The sequence below is a fragment of the Carlito syrichta genome, unplaced genomic scaffold (assembly GCF_000164805.1).
Source record: "Carlito syrichta isolate Samal-C Ts95f unplaced genomic scaffold, Tarsius_syrichta-2.0.1 Scaffold100632, whole genome shotgun sequence".
NCBI lineage: Eukaryota > Metazoa > Chordata > Mammalia > Primates > Tarsiidae > Carlito > Carlito syrichta.
In genome coordinates this window covers 120873-132686 of record NW_007044728.1, presented here as the reverse complement: position 1 = coordinate 132686, position 11814 = coordinate 120873, and the positions used below count along the sequence as shown (strand labels likewise).

Here is an 11814-nt window from a genome sequence, read left to right as displayed (position 1 = left end):
AACATCTATCGTAATACTATAAGAAAAGGATCGACAGTGGTGGGAATCTATGGGGGGGACAGGGAGGGCAAGGGTGGTGGGATTAATGGTAGTCAATGTCTGTCTGGGGACGGGGGGACACCCCTTATCAACAAGGGTGCCTGAATGATGCATATTTGTATACCTAACCCTTAACTGTACCCCACAATTTTGAAATAAAAAATATGTATTTTTTAAAAAAGGGATATTGTTTTCTTATGATATCTTTGTCTGATTTTGGTATTAGGGTTAATAGTGGCCTCACAGAATGAGTTAAGAAGTGTTCCCTTCACGTCTAGTTTATTTTGAAGAATTTGTGAAACATTGATATTCTTTAAATGTTTGGTAGAATTCATCAGTGAAGCCATCTTGCTGCCTTTTTTCTTTGTAAAATAAAATTAGTCGGCCAGGCTCGGTGGCTCAGCCTGTAATCCCGCGCTTTGAGAGGCCGAGGTGAGTGAATTGCCTAAGCCCGCGGGTTTGAGACCCGCCTGGGCAACTTGGCAAGACCTCATCTCTACCATAAAATAAAAAAATTAGCTGGGTGTGGTAGCGCGCGCCTATAGTTCCAGCTACTTGAAAGGCTGAGCGGAAGGATCACCAGAGCCCAGCAGGTTGAGGCCGGGAGCGTGCCACTGCACTCCAGTCTGGGTGACTGAGTGTGACTTCAACTAAAAAAATAATAATAATAAAATTAGTAATAAAGAATGTTCTAAAAGTTATTCATCATGTAAGTTGAAGATTACAGGGTAAGCTCAGCTTATTGGGAAGTTAAAGCATAAGGAATTCATTATTCTCTCATTACAGTTTAAAATGAGATGTTATTTTATTTTTGTGTAGAAACTGTGTTCAATCAACGTTTTCTGCTGTACCAATATAGAACCACCAAAAGAGCCAGGTGGATTTGCTTTGGCCAAAGCTCCTCCTTTCTCCTTTCATTACTTCAAAAAGTACCCGATCATCTAAAAAGTGAAAATAAATATGGTAACTCTTCTCTGAACTGATAAAACTATTTGAATTACACTTCATCTTTAGAAATAGAATTCTTCATTAAAAGAATGACCATGAGCCAGGCTTGGTGGCTCAGCCTGTAATCCCGCGCCTTTGGGAGGCTGAGGTGAGTGGATTGCCTGAGCCCGTGGGTTCGAGACCCGCCTGGGCAGGCAAGACCTCATCTCTACAATAAATCAAAAAATCAGCCAGGCATGGTAGCGCATGCCTATAATTCTGGCTACTTGGAAGGCTGAGGTGGAAGCATCGCTGGAGCCCAGCAGGTCGAGGCTGCGGTGGCCGGGAGCAGCCACTGCACTCCAGTCGGGGTGACAGAGTGAGACTCCAACTAAAAAAAAAAAAAAAAAAAAGAATGACCATGTACCAGGCATGGTGGGTCATACCAGTAATCCCAGCTACTCGGGAGGCTGAGGTGGGAGGATCGCATGAGGTCAGGAGTTTGAGGCTACAGTGAGCTATGATTGCACCACTGCCCTCCAGCCTGGGTGAGAGTGAGACCCTATCTCTTAAAAAATATTACTTCTTTAAAAAGATTATTTTAAAAATTAGCTTTGTTTGGATCTTTATTAAAAGATAAACAAAGAATGAGTATGCAACTGTAACGCATTGTTAAAAAAAAATGACTAAACATAAGCATTAAACAGTGCAGTCTAAAGTTTTCAAATAAGAGTAAGACAGATGTTTGGTGGGAGACAAAAGTGTCACTGCAGGTCCTGATTGGGAAAGGATGCACAGTCCAGAGTGCCCATTGCTTCTGAGTAACTGCCTTGAATTAAGTAAGCAATTTGACTGAACTAATTGCTACTTATGAGAGCCTTATAACTCTTCCACATGAATTTACATTTTGAAAAGAATGTGTTAAACCAGATGTAAGACAACGTTGAAGTGAGGTATTCCTCTCTCTCAAGTTTCTGCGGAGTCCCCAAATTGAAGATAAAATGTTCTAAGTGCCAGCTTGTTCAAATAAGCCAGAGCAGCCTTCCAGATTTTGCAGATGAAATAGTAGCTGAAAGAATCTTTGTCCATCACCCTACTTGAGGATATATGAGGTGTTCCATCTTGGCTGAACCTTAGACTGGAGTTGCCCCAAAAGCGATGACAAGGGAGTTCCCACAAGGGATTGCCCCCAAACTGTCCCAAAATGAGGCTGGCTGAGATTCCAAAGAAGGAGGCATAAAAAACCAGGGTGTTTGGACCAAAGCATTTAGCTGGTAAACTTGTACTCAGAGTGCTGCAGCATATCCTCCTGATAGACAGGAAGAGAAAGAGATGTTCTTCCTAGGTGTGCCCATCATGAGGGGTATGGAGTTTAGTCCTCATATAAAAGGCTTCAGGAATTTGGCTCAGGGTTGGAGCTGGTTTCTTTCAGCATTTTAGGCAACAATGTAAGCACTTTTATCTGTGCCTGGGAATGTTCAGGGCCCAGTTTGGGTTCAGTCCTGCAAGGGAAAACATGCAGCTGGCCAGGGTGGTCAAGGCACTCTGTATTTCTTGGTCAGAATGGAGAAAAAAGTGGGGGGAAGTGGGGAACCCTGCAGGAAGTAAGAAAATATGTTGGGGAAAATTGTGAAATCATTTATTTGGAGAGAGTTGTGGAGTAATATATATTCCCATTCTCTTCTCTTTGGAGGAAAAAAGGAGTTGCCTCCATGTCACCTCAAGCCAAGCAGGGAGGTTTCAAATGAATCCTCTCTTTGGGTGGGATCCAGGTCTGTTAAAGAGATTTGAGTTGAGCTCTTGGACGAAACCCTCAAAATCATGCAGGGTGTCTTCTCTTTGAAAGGGGCCAATAAGAAACCTTATTTATACTAAGAGAAATGCAAATATCCAACTACAGAAAGATAAAGTGAAGTACACTTATAGACACAATATGCATATAAAGACAAATGACTACACCTCCGTGTGTAAATGGGGATGAATCTCACACACTAATAAATTTAGAAAAAAGCACGTCACAGACTACATAAGGAATAATTCCACTTAAATGAAATGCAAAAACAAGTCAAACCATATATTGTATAGGCAAATATATGTATATAAAACAAAATAACTATAAAATACAAGATGGGGTTATATCTAGGGCAGAGAGGAGCACAGGAACTTCTAAAGAAAAGGTAATGGTATATTTCTTAAGCTTGGTGGTGCATAACCAGGCACTTATTTTATTGCTATTCTTTTTTTTTTTTTTTTTATGAGTTGGAGTCTCACTCTGTCACCCAGACTGGAGTGCAGTGGCCACTCCCAGCCACTGCAGCCTCAACCTGCTGGGCTCCGGCGATCCTTCTGCCTCAGCCTTCCAAGTAGCTGGAACTACAGGTGTGCGCTACCATGCCCGGCTAATTTTTTGATTTATTGTAGAGATGAGGTCTCGCCAAGTTGCCTAGGTGGGTCTCGAACCTGCGGGCTCAGGCAATCCACTCACCTCGGCCTCCCAAAGTGCCTTATGCTATATTCTTTTGTGTCTTAGAATAAAAAAGTTAAAGCCAGTTATAACAAGATTCTCTTTTCCCTCCATATATTGAGTTCCAGCTAAACACAGGAGATATTCTGGGAATTTACGGATTTTTCTTTTGCTAGGGTGAATTCAGTTGAGCCCTCTAGGTGGTAGTTGGAAAGGAATAAAACTTCAATCTTTTGTTAACTACTGATAATACTTTCTGTAAGATGATGCCAGCCCAAGAGCCTTATTATTCATTTGAAATGGAAATAGTAAAACTATGTGCTCCTTCAATTTCGACTTTCCAAATCATGCGGTATTGGGAAAGCCACACTCCCTTTACTTGTCTTTCATTCATTCTTTATTTATCAAAAATTCTTATTTAGCATATATATGTGCCAGATATGGTGTCAAATGCTGGAAATAGCAATAAAACTAAGTTCCTCCCCTCATGGAGTCTAGTCTGGTAGAAGAGCTGGACATTACAAGAACATCACATACACATTCTGAATTCATGTCAAAGCCCTACAGGGATAGAGTTCAAGGTGTTATGAAAGCATTTAGCAGGGGGAATATGGTGTGAAGAGTTCAGGAAAGCCTTGTTTTCTCTAAGAATGTGATATTTAAGTTGAGACCTGCAAGATGAGTGAGAATAAACCGGGGAAAGGACTGAGGGGAAGTCTCCAGGCAGCCTGGGAACAAGCCCAGGGCAAGGTGATTGGCAGCTTCAGACAAGTGACAGAAAACATATGGCTGGAAGGATGGGAGAATCACAAGGAGTTTGTACAGTGAGTAGGTTGGATAACGGGGCCACTGAGACTGTACTGAGGATTTGGGCTTCACCATGAGAGCAAGGGGAAACGCTGAGGGGCTGCTGCACAATCACCTAGTGCTGTGTACAGAAAAGAGCCGAGTTTTAGATTACTGCAACAGGGTAGTAAAATCTGATGTTGGCCTCCAGACTGAGGAGAGGTCTGAACTGGAGACAAAGATTTGAGAAGCATCAGAGTAGAATGGCAACTGAAGCCAAGACCCCGAGTGAAACACTTTCCCAAAGAGGCGGCTTAGGTGACACGTGACCTATTCTTAGTACTAGTCAGTCTATTAAACAAGACATTAATAAGATCTGAACATTCTCCAGACAATAGTATTCTTGACTTGGTAAATAAACACTTCCTCCGTTATTCACGCCACTTTTCACCCCCGGCTGGGAACGGGCAGGTCCGCATCACCTATGGACTCCCACCCCAGCTCGGGATCCGCCTGCTACCCGAGGGCACGTCTCTTGTCACCCATTGACTTCCCCCACCCCAAGTAGCACTCATGACAGAGCAGCCAAGAGGCAGGGCGACTTTCCAAGGCCACACAGGCCCCTATCCCCAGTTTGCGCCCACAGCCTTCACGCCCTCGCTCGTCCCTGGGCCTCTCGAGCGCTCCCAGCACCCGCAGCCCTCGCACGATCAAGGCTCTCCGCTACTGCCGTAGCAAAAGCCACCCGTTCCGCGTTGGCCTCACGAAGCTCCCTCCGGGCTGCCGTACACAAGCGTACTTCCGGTACGCGCCGCCACGACTTCGGTCGCTCGCGACGGCCCGCAGGGAGCGGACGGAGGGAGGGTGCGTGGCCAGGCCCTAGGCATAAGCGGCGGGGGCCGGTAGGTTGGCCGGTGCGGGACCTGGGTCAGGAATCCGGCTGCTTGGCTGGGGAGCTGGGTGGGGCCGGGTTTGGGGCTGGGTGAAGCCGCGTTGTGAGAGGAGCGTGGTGCGGCCAGATATCCAGGGCGTGGCTGAACCTGGGCTTCGGGGGGCGGGGTCTGGTGGACTGGGGATCCGGGGTCGAAGCCTTGAGAGCCAGGGCTTGGGGGCGTAGCAGGAGATCCGGGCCAGGCTGTCTCGAGGCGGGAAGCTGGGTCAGGCTGCGCTTTTTGAGCTGGAGGGCGGGGTCTCACTGCGGCGCTCTCTGAGCCTGGGATTGCTTTAAAAGGTGAATGTGAATAGGACCTGTGATGCCGCGGACGGGCCAGGGTCAACCCGGGCTCTGCAGCTGGTGGCCTTGATATTGGACCCCACCTGGGAACAGGTGTACTGGTTAGAATCCGAAACCCATCCCTACCCTCGAAACTCTGCCGGAACCAAAAGATCAGTTTGGACAGGCATTTATTGTTTCTCCAATCTCTAAGGCAACGGCAAATTAAGCTTAAAATTGATAAGATTCAGGTTGACACATCAGATTGTATTGTTCCTGTTTTACTTTCTGACACGAATCTAGTTTTTTGTTATTTTATATTTTGCTAAACAAACAAACAAACAAACAAACAGTCCAGTAGGGCGCAGTGGCTCAGCCTGTAATCCCAGGACTTTGGGAGGCCGAAGCGAGAGGATTGCCTGAGCCTGGGAGTTCGAAACCAGCCTGGGCAACTTGGTGAGACCTCGTCTCTACAATAAATCACAAAAAAACTAGCCGGACGTGGTGGCATGTGTCTGTAATTCCAGCTACCTGGAAGGCTGAGGCAAAAGGATCGCCTACGCCCAGAAGGTCGAGGGTGCGGTGGTCGTGAGCGTGCCATTGCACTCCAGACTAGGTGACAAGAGTGAGTCTCCAACTCAAAAAAAAAAAAAAACCAAACAACCCTGACAAACCATTTCTCAGGAAGATAGCACATGTGTACGCTGAGACACATTGTGACAGTATTGGTTTTAAAAAATACTGGTGATTGGAGAAACCTCACGTAAAAGGTGCAAACAGTGCAGCTTTCAATAATCAAACAGTGCAGCTCACAATAATAATTTGTGATTTATTGTAGAGATGAAGTCTCACCAAGTTTCCCAGGTTCAGGCAATCCTCTCACCTAGGCCTCCCAAAATGCTGGGATTACAGGCTGAGCCACCGTGCCCTGTCGGATTTTTTTTTTTTTTTTTTTTTTTTTAGCAAACTGAAAGTTAAAGAATCTGCAAGGCCTCTAGCATGTCTTCATCTTTTATGCCACCTTTTTTAGTCACCTGCTGATGAGAATACTTTCCATCAAATCTGGACTATCTTGCTGTGGGTGATAAAGAAAGCAGAGATAGGCCATTGCCACTAGACTCTGGTGTGGCCATGTGTTCTTTGAGCTATGGCTGCTGCCATATTTCCTGACTTTGGTCGCCTCCCTTACCTTGAGGAGGTGAATCTTCTGTCTGTCTGTCTGTCTCTCTCTCTCTCTCTCTCTAATTTACCTTTTAAATAAACTGTATTTTCTAATCTAAAAAAAAAAGAAAGAAAGCGATAATCTCTAGTCCAGTTTACCAGATAAAACATTAAAAAAAAAAAGCCATTGAAGAGTTGCCTAGGGCCAGGTGTGGTGCCTCATGCCTATAATCCCAACACTTTGGGAGGTCAAGGTGAGAGAATTGCCTGAGCTGACTGGTTTGAGACCAGCCTGGGTAACTTGGTGAGACCTTATCTCTACAATAAATCAAAAGAATTAGCCGGGTGTAGTGGCGAGAGCCTATAGTTCCAGCTACTTGGAAGGCTGAAGCTGAAGGATTGCCTGAGCCCAGCAGGTTGAGGCTGCGATGACTATGAGCGTGCTACTGCACTCCACCCTGGGGAACAAAGTGAGACTCCAACTCAAAAAATAAATGATTGAATGAATAAATAAATAAATAAGAGTTGCCTACATAGAGTCCAAACATGTTAGAAAATCCCTTGTTCCTCAACTCTTGCAGCAACAAATCTGGTATTGAGATTGCCAAGAATACTTGTTTCACTATAGGTTTCATAGAATAGGAATTAGGAACTAATTTAAAGATGAAAAGGCAGGATGCACTCAGTAGGGGAGTGAGTTGGCACTCATGGACACTACACCATGTTGTTTATTGGGTCCAGAGATCAAATCCAGAAGGAAAGAGTCTTCTGACTAAACAGAAGTTGTCCTGAGGATGTGGAGCAACCGCCTGCAGCCTCAGGGCCCCTTATCCTTGTAAGTTATTCCTGAAGTTAGGATGAAGCAATCTTCATGTCCTATGACAAGACCAGCCCACTAAGGCGAGTCAGAGTGCAGTCCTGCTGTCCACAGAGCTGTTCACTCCTCATTTCAGCCAGACTACTCTGAGGAGGTGGATAACAGATGCCTCTGAAGGGCTCTCATGATGGTTCATTTGTTTTCAAAAAAATTTATATAGTTGTTCATTTCCCACTACAGTGTATGCTGTCCTTAACAGATCCCAAATGATGAAAATAAAAACAAAGACAAAGTTTTACTATCATTCCAAGAAAGAAAATGCCTCAGACAAATGGATGCTGGTTCCAAAGAATTGTCTTAGCTTATTCATTTAGAAAGGGCGCCTGTGCCTGGCTGGTTCCTTGTCACCACAGTGAGGGCTGTTCAGCCCTGCTGGCTGTCTGCTGTGCTGGGCATCTACCCCTGCCCTGCCTACCCGTGTCCCTCCTTCCGCCCCCCTTTTTTAATTTTCACCCTGTCTTAATATCTCTTCTTTTGACAGAGTCTTGCTCTGTCACCCAGGCTAGAGTGCAGTGGCACGATCACGGCTCACTGCAGCCTCAACCTCCTGGGCTCAGGCAGTCCTCCCCCTTCAGCCTCCCTAGTAGCTGGGACTACAGGCAAGCACCACTGTGCCCAGGTAATTTTTTGATTTTTTTGTAGAGATAAGGTCTCACTCTGTTGCCAAGGTTGGTCGAACTCCTGGGCTCAAGTGATCCTCCTGCCTTGGCCTCCAAAAGTTCTGGGATTACAGGTGTGAGTCAACATGCCTAGTCTCTTCTTCCATTTTTTTTTTTTTTTTTTGAGTTGGAGAATCACTCTGTAGCCCAGACTGGAGTGCAGTGGCACGCTCCCAGCCACTGCAGCCTCGACCTGCTGGGCTCTGACGATTCTTCCACCTCAGCCTTTCAAGTAGCCAGAACTACAGGCATGCGCTTCTACGTCCAGCTAATTTTTATTTTATTGTAGAGACAAGATCTTGCCAAGTTGCCCAGGCAGGTCTCGAACCCGCGGGCTCAGGCACTCCACTCACCTCGGCCTCCCTAAGTGCTGGGATTACAGGCTGAGCCACTGAGCCCGGCCTCTTCTTCCATTTTTAACTTTTGTTTCTTTCTCATCCTTCTTCTCCTTGTCTTTCCATTTTTTATTTTGATTTTTGTTTATATTAACTGTCAGAAATTTCTGTTTCCAGCTGATTACATGGTCAGTGATTTCCAGACAGCAGAAAAAATATTTTAAAAGCGACTTTTAAAATTTTTTTATTTTTAAATGCTTAGCAGGGCTGGCAGATATGAGAGGAGACCCAAAAAACACAAAATTTACTTATAAAAATATTGTGATTCATTCTTACATGTTCAAACTTCAGTCACCTTCAAAGTACTCTCCATTTGATGCAATCCACCTATCAAGACACCTTTTCCACCGCTCAAAACAGTTTTTGAACTTGTCAGTTTTGATGCCTTTTAGTGCTTCTGCTTTGTTTCACCTCTTCCACATTGACAAAATGTTTCCCTTTGAGGGCTTTTTTCATTTGGGGAAAAAAAAGTTGCTCAGGGCAAGATTGGCTGAATAGGGAGGAAGGGTGAAGCATGGAGGTCATGCCATTTTGGGGCAAAAATTACTAAACACTCAGTGCAGTGTGGGCAGATGCATTGTCATGGTGGAAGAACCAGTCACCTGTTTACCATAACTTGGGACGTTTCTTCTGCAAGTCATGATGGAACAGGACTGATCAAGGGGCCTGCCCTCCAAAAGATAATTCCAATTTTGGGGAGGTCCTCCCTCCTCAGTAAAGGAATTCCTTGGAAGTACCCTGAGCCCTGGGACTCATGTTTCCCATAGGGTGTTGCTAGCCTTGGGTTTGACATACCTGCAATGGGGGCAGCCTTGGGCCTGACACCCCCACTCAAAGCCTGGATTCCATACCAGGGTGACTCCTAGCACATGAACTTAGGGAAAATCCTCCCTGCACAGAAAGGTGGGGGTGGACCCCTGCTCCAACCTTCACTGTGTCTAGGTGGGCAGGGCACTCCCCATCTGGCCCTGGGTGGAAGGGCAGAGACATGTCGGAGAATCCCCAGAAATCTGGTCTGGATTCACTTTCCCTGTTCTCAGGAGCTCTGAGTTACATCATTAGTGGAAAAGGAAGAGGAAGCACTAGGAGATGGATCAGCCTTCTGTTGGGCCGGTGGACAGGTCATAGTGGGCTGTGATCTCACTACGTGTACTTTCTAAAGAGTTTTAGTTTTGAACCATGTAAATACATTATTTAAAAATGGTTTAAAGATCATGTTTTTTTATTTTTATTTTTATTTTTTTTTTGAGTTGGAGTTTCACTACAGACTGTAGTGCAATGACACACTCACGGCCACCCCAGCATCTACCTGCTAGGCTCTGGTGATCCTTTTGCCTCAGCCTTCCAAGTAGCCGGAACTACAGGCTAGCATTACCATGCCCGGCTAATTTTTTATTTAGTATAGAGATGAGGTCTCACCAAGTTGTCCGGGCTGGTCTCAAACCCGTGGGTTCAGGCAGTCTACTCACCTCGGCCTCCCAAAGTGCTGGAATTACAGGCTGAGCCACTGAGCCCAGCCTAAAGATAATGTTTTAAAAAAACCTCTCCAAACCAACATTTTAGCTTACTGTGGTACTGGGTTGTTCAAGTGCCCAGGCACCTGGCAAAGGTAATGCATCCCCCCCACCCCAGAAGATCTCATTTTAAAAATCACTAAGCTACAGGGAAAATGAGACAGTCCATGGAAACCCCAAACGAAACATCAAATCAACAGTGGCTGCAGGTCTTGGAATCATCTGATACAGAATAGGAGTATGTCTGGTTTAACTGAATGAAAAGCATTCAGGAGGAAAAAGGGCATCAAACCTGTTGAGAAGTAGGTACAGAAGCCAGTGAAACTCCCAGAAACAAAAAGCAGGATATTAAGTTTAGAAACAGGATGAATTGGCTGAAAAAGCAGGTTAGACAGCTGAAGAGCTATAGTGTGACAAGAGTACTGACCTGAGTGACTCCACTTATGTAAAGGTCAAACACAGACAACACCCAGCATGACCCAGGGTTGCACATATGTGCAGCAGAACTGGGAAGGAGAGTGAGGGATGCTTAGGGCAAAATGCAAGCTTGTGATTATCTCTTGGGGGCAGGGATGCAGTGCGCTAGGCCCATTGACACTGAAGGCCAGGGGCATCCTGGATGAGAAGGGTGTTGAACAGCCCTGGTCTCACCTACTAGATGCTGGTGGTGACTTCACCTTGTTATGACAACCTGAAGGGTGTCCAGACATGGGAAGTGTCCCAGGGGAGCAAAACCACCACAGATGAGAGACATTGAGGTAGAGGTGAGGGGTGTGTCCATCGCTCATATTCTTAGGCTGGGTGGTGGCTATGTAGTATGAATTTTGTATTATTTAAGATGTCCACATATTTACCCTTTATTTTATGATATGCTTTTTGGGAACAAGATAATAATATACCTTTTCTGGCCTAGAGTCCTACTGGAGAAATGAATATGGAAAGTAGTTTTTCCTGAAGGCTTATAGCAAGGCTTTTCAAGGTTATTTATTACTTAATTCCTTACTGAAAAATGTCTAGGAAGAAGCATTTTTTTTTTTTTTTTTTTTTTTTGAGATGGGGTCTCACTCTGTTGCCCAGGCTGGAGTGCACCACATGGCCACCGCAGCCTCAACATGCTGGGTTCAGACGATCCTTCCGCCTCAGCCTTCCAAGTAGCCAGAATTACAGGCACACGCTACCACACCCTGCTAAGTTTTCATGTATTGTAAAGATGAGATCTCACAAGTTGCCTGGGCTGGTCTCGAACCTGTGGGCTCAGGCAATCCACTCGCCTCAGCCTCCCAAAGTGCAGGGATTACAGGCCGCTGAGCCGGGCCTCAGATGCACTTTTTCTTTTTTTTTAGTTGGAGTCTCACTCTGTTGCCCAGACTGGAGTGCAGTGGCCGCTCCTGGCCACTGCAGCCTCGACCTGCTGGGCTCCAGTGATCCTTCCGCCTCAGCCTTCCAAGTAGCTGGAACTACAGGCGTGTGCTACCACGCCTGGCTGATTTTTTGATTTATTGTAGAGATGAGGTCTCACCAAGTTGCCCAGGCAGGTCTCGAACCCGCGGGCTCAGGCAATCCACTCACCTCAGCCTCCCAAGGCGCGGGATTACAGGCTGAGCCACCGAGCCCTGCTTCAGGTGCACTTTTAAAACCAGCTTTAGCTGGGTATGGTGGCTCATGCCTGTAGTCCCAGCTACTCTGGAGGCTGAGGTGGAAGGATTGCTTGAGCCCAGGGATTCAAGTCCAGCCACTGCAACATAGCAAGACCTGTCTCTAAAGAAGGAAGGGAGGAAG

The 11814-nt window shown here is 45.8% G+C and overlaps 1 protein-coding gene and 1 pseudogene across 1 annotated transcript in view; both read left to right on the top strand.

Annotated features, from left to right (window-relative positions):
* LOC103266642 overlaps positions 1–11814 on the top strand; it is a 20265-nt pseudogene that overhangs the window by 3889 nt on the left and 4562 nt on the right.
* Positions 5045–11814, top strand: part of LOC103266593 (probable 2-ketogluconate reductase) — a 26767-nt gene continuing 19997 nt past the window's right edge. Inside the window, exon 1 of the mRNA XM_008064229.1 lies at positions 5045–5118. The gene's annotated coding sequence lies outside the window, so the exon portion shown is untranslated. The remainder of the gene's footprint in view (positions 5119–11814) is intronic.